The sequence below is a fragment of the Trachypithecus francoisi genome, unplaced genomic scaffold (assembly GCF_009764315.1).
Source record: "Trachypithecus francoisi isolate TF-2019V2 unplaced genomic scaffold, Tfra_2.0 Lachesis_group12, whole genome shotgun sequence".
NCBI lineage: Eukaryota > Metazoa > Chordata > Mammalia > Primates > Cercopithecidae > Trachypithecus > Trachypithecus francoisi.
The window spans coordinates 81,411,176-81,416,414 of NW_022681457.1; the positions used below are offsets into that span (position 1 = coordinate 81,411,176).

A 5,239-nucleotide genomic window follows, 5' to 3' on the forward strand; every position below is an offset into this window, starting at 1 on the left:
TGCACACTAGCCTGGCCTCAGACTTTATCACTTGTGCTTCCTGGTTGCACAAAGCTCTCCTTTGGTTATGGCCTTTCGCATCTGCTGCTTTATCTGTTTGCAAAACTCTTTCTTGAATTATTGGCTAACTCCTGCTTGTCCTTTAAGACTCATATGAAGTGTTCTGTTCTTGGGGAAGTCTGGTACCGAAAGCCTGGTCCAGATGCTCCTTTTGTGGACTCCCCACACACAGGTTTGTGTATCTATTCCTGTATTTCCTCAACTAGACTGCTACCACCTTAAGAATTAGAAATGTACCTTGTCATTGTCCTTGTTTGTCCTTATCTCTCCAGCACCTGGAACAGGGTCTGATAGGTAGGAGGTGTTCAATCAGTTTTGCTGACCAATCAATCAATGAATGACACCATGAGGAAGAGCATTTCATGGGAACTAACATTATTGAGCTCCCTCTCTGTGCTAGTCACACTGCTAAGTACTTCATGCATATCACATACTACTTCTCACAGATATCCCCCTGGTATGTATTATACCCATTTCACAAAGAAAGAAACTAAAGCTCAAGATTAAATTACACAGACAGGTCCTCAGTAGAATCAACCAGACCTGAGGTCAAGTGTTCTGATTCCAAATCCCATGCTCCTCTACTAGAAAACATCACCTTCTATGGCACCATGAACAAGGGACTCAGCTTTCATCTTTGAAGGTATAAACTAAACTCAGGCACAGTTTTTATCCTGGGCTTTCTGCCAATTATAAATCTCAGAGAGAAAGGGATGAATTATCATTGGGAGGGGTGTTCCCACCAGGCTGGAGGGATTCAGAGATGCCAGAGCTGCCTTTAAGCAATGAAGACAGCTATTATTCTGCTTTGAATAGTCAACTTTTACAGTCAAGCAGGAAGACCTTTCCCATCAGGTATATGTAAGGCCAGGAAGAGCAGTTGGTGAGCAACTCCATCTAAAATAAAATCAGATATGAAAAAGCTTCTAGAGGCACAAAAGAGTCAAGAAACACAGACATAGGTAAAATTTTTTAAGAACTTTTACATTTAAGGAGCCATATATATTCCCCACATTTCTGACTTCCCCTGTCTATTTCTCTATAGCAATAAAAAGTTTAAGGCACTAGAGGAAAGGGTTCTTAACACTCATTTCCAGAGAATAGGGAGGGGAGAGTTTCATGTATTCACCATCCCTCTCTACAGCCAGGACTAGGGAGAAGAGTCCTCAAGCAATATAATATATGATGGTAGCTCCTGAAGGAGAGAAAAACAAGTGACCTTGCTGGGGGTGATGCAAGGGAAGGAAATGAGACTTTGTGGGTTCTGAGAAGAGACTTTGGCCTGAGAAGCTGAATATTCCATGAAGATTTCCCTCCCCTTCCCAAATTTAGCCTCACTCCAGGTAGGCCTCAGTCTCTGGACTGACATTAATCGCAAGTAGAATCTAAATAACCACTGGCCTTTCTAGCAACAGAATGACCTTGGTACCTGAATATGCATTCTAAACTGGACCACTAGTAGCTCCATTTCTCTTTCTGCAGCTGAAGGAGAATGGATGACTTCTCCTGGGATAACCCAGCTTCGTGTCTGAGTTCATCCTTCTGGGTTTCTCCAGGGATTCCCGAATTAATGCAATCCTCTTCAACATCTTTCTCTTCCTCTACCTCTCTACACTTGTGGGTAATGGGCTCACTGTCTTCTTGATCCACCTTGACTCCCACCTCCACACACCCATGTACTTCCTCCTTAGTATCCTTTCCATGCTGGACATGAGCTATGTTACCATTACTGTGCCCCAGATGTTGGTGCATCTGGTCTGCCAGAAGAAAACTATCTCCTATGTTGGATGTGTGTCCCAGATGTACATCTTCCTGGTTTTGGGAATCACTGAAGGCTGGCTGTTCTTTGTCATGGCTTATAATAGATATGTGGCCATCTGCTACCCACTCAGATACAAGGTTATGATAAGCCCATGGCTGTGTGGAACAATGGTAGTCTTTTGTGGACTGTGGGGTGTCAGCTGTTCCCTAGTCTATACTGTCTTCACCATGTGCCTGCCCTACTGTGGTCCCAATGAGATCAACCACTTTTTCTGTGAGGTCCCTGCTGTTCTGAAGCTAGCCTGTGCAGACACATCCCTCAATGACCAAGTAGGTCATCCTGGGCTTCATCCTTCTCCTGGTACCTCTTTCCTTCATTGTGTCCTCTTATGTCTGCATCTTTGCCACCATCTTGGAAATCCACTCAGCCCAGGGTCGACTCAAGGCCTTCTCCACCTGTGCATCCCACATCACTTTGGTCACCATGTTCTGTGGACTAGCCATGTTTATGCACATGAACCCTGGGGCCAATGCCTCCCCAGAGAGGGACAAGATACTCTGTTCTACAATGTCATCTCTGCCTTTCTCAACCCCATAATCTACAGCCTCAGAAACAAAGATGTGAAGAAGGCTTTCCTCAAAGTAACAGGCTGGGGCAGGGCCCCTGAGTGAGAACACTGGAGCACAGAAGGCCACAACCAGATCTGAAATCACAGGATCTGTGGCCATGTTACCCAGGCAGGAACCATTGACCGATGGTTAAGGGTGATGATGTGTAAAGGTAGTACCTGGTGTAGACTTGCCGATGGCTCCAGCATCTGGGCTAGCCTCAACCATCAAAAGACCCACCTGCAGACAGAGTGCCAAGTAGAATGTACTTTTGATTCGTTTCCCCAGGGCTCAGCAAAGGGTCTGGCACAAAGCATCATCAACATTTGCGGATGGGTTGACTGAGTACAAGGATGTGACATATTAAATAAACTCAAGACAGCTGTGATAAGATGGCTCACAGGACTCCAGATCAGTGACCTTATTTTTATCTCAAATAAAATCATAAACAGATCTAAAGAAACATAGGAGAAAGGAAAAGTGACCCCAGGAATAGGGTTCATGGATTGGCCATTGTCCATATAGCATTTTCCAGGGGAATGTGAGGCCCAGGCTGCCTAATCCATCTGGTCCTTGGAGGGGTGAGCTCCTGCGGGGGTGAAGAGATATCTTGAGGGGTCTCTGGGTAGACACATAAAACATTACCCAAATCATATCATCATGATTAAGAGTTTATACTTGGTAGCCAAACCGTTTCCTTATCTGTAAAAGTGGGTGATATTAGTAACAGCAAATCATCACCTCATAGGATTGTTGTGAGAAGGTAAACTTCTTAAAACAGTGCTTGAATCCTTTACATAGACACTGCTTTACATAGACGCTGCTATTCTTCTTATAGTCTACTTCTCTTCCTCAAATCTATAGTTACCAAGAAGATACCTGAGACCATTTTGGCTTAGAGAAAAGGGCCATTCTGCTCTTTGAAAAGGGATAACTAGCATTACAAATGAAAACATTGGCATTTGTTTACATTTCAATCTGCTGTGGGTTTAGTTAGCTTGGGACTGTCACCAAGAAGCTCATGAATTCAGAATCAGCAAAACCTTGAAAATTCACGACAGTTCCTCCAAGTGCTGCCTGAAAAGGCCCTAATTTCAACCAGTCAGCATGCTCCAAAGACATCTTCATTGCCTTTTCATAAACCTTTTCATAAACAGTTCCTTAAATCTGAATTGAGTAATAATGGTGCTAATAGAGTAGTTGCTGATGGGATATGATTAGCATATTGGATCCTAGGATCCAATAACTCCGATAACTCCAATAACTCCAAGGAATTGCAGTTGGATATGATAGTCATAATGGTGCTGGCTTCTATTTCCAGTGCCAAGATCCTTACCCATGGTTTTGGCCCCTGATGGTCCCTGGCACCTTGGAGGAGGCATAGACAAGTGGCTCCACAGAATCTTAGGAAATTGTACTAACCACACATTGTCTACAATATCAAGAAAGTCAGGGACACCTCCAGTGAAGCCTGATTCAGAGAGGAAAGCTTTCACAAGGAACTTCTTCCACCTTTACAGAATCTCCTCCAAATACTGCCCTTACCCTTTCCACCACCAAAGGAAAATGGGGCAGGAATTCCAGCATTTTCTTAATCCTTGTCATTATTCTGACATCTTACAGTCCATAGAACCATCCCAGATTTTCCTGCTCCAAATTTGGCTTTGACTTTTCAAAGTTTAAGTTGCCTAATGGATACAAATGCGCAGTTAGTTATTCAAGGAGATGCTACCATGATGAAATGCTGTCAGGTTCTTGCTTTAAACACAGAGGAAATTTAAAAACTAGCAATAGTCAGCTTCTTTAAGATCAGAATTACTGAACCTTTATTAGCTAACAGTCCTCAATAAAATAGTGTTAGTTTCAATGAAGATGATGCAAATTCATGCTGGGCATGGTGGCTCATGCTTATAATCCCAGCACTTTGGGAGGCTTCTCAAGCGGGCGGATCACTTGAGGTGAGGAGTTTGAGACTGGCTTGGCTGACACAGTGAAACCCTGTCTCTAGTAAAAATACAAAAATTAGCTGAGTATGGTAGTGCCCACCTGTAATCCCAGCTACTCAAGGCCTTCTCCATCTGTCCATCCCACATCACGGTGGTCACCATGTTCTGTGGACCAGCCATGTTTATGCACATGAACCCTGGGGCCAATGTTTCCCCAAAGTGGGACAAGATACTGGCTGTGTTCTACAATGTAGTCTCTGCTTTTCTCAACCCCATAATCTACAGCCTCAGAAACAAAGATGTGAAGAAGGCTCTCCTCAAAGTAACAGGCTGGGGCAGAGCCCCTGAGTGAGAACACTGGAGCACAGAAGGCCACAACCAGATCTGAAACAACAGGATCTGTGGCCATTTTACCCAGGCATGAACCATTGACTGGTGATTAAGGGAGGCTGAGTTAGGAAAATTGCTTGAACCGTGCAGTGAGCTGAGATCATGCCATTGCACTCCAGCCTGGGCAACAGAGCAAGACTCCATCTCACACACACACACACACACACACACACACAAATTCAAGTCAACCAGATGTCAATGAGGGTACTTTGTACTCAATAGGAAGGTAGGAAGATTATGACTTTGATGACTTCTATAATGATTATAACTGGGATAAAGAATAATAATATTTGGCTTCACATTTCACAGCTGGTTGGACGGCATTTGCTGAGCATGTTTAGAAAAGTAGTAAGGAAGAAAGCTTAAGATAAATGCTGGGGACAATGTGAAAGAGAGCTGGCAGGATCTGTATAGAAAGATTGGCAGATGCAATAAACCCAAATCACAAAGACAAAAGGAAGAATAGGAGTGAT

General features: G+C 43.7%; 1 pseudogene; it reads left to right on the forward strand.

Annotated features, from left to right (window-relative positions):
* The first annotated feature begins 1,552 nt into the window (after positions 1-1,552).
* LOC117093900 lies at positions 1,553-2,493 on the forward strand (annotated as a pseudogene).
* The last annotated feature ends 2,746 nt before the right edge of the window (positions 2,494-5,239 follow it).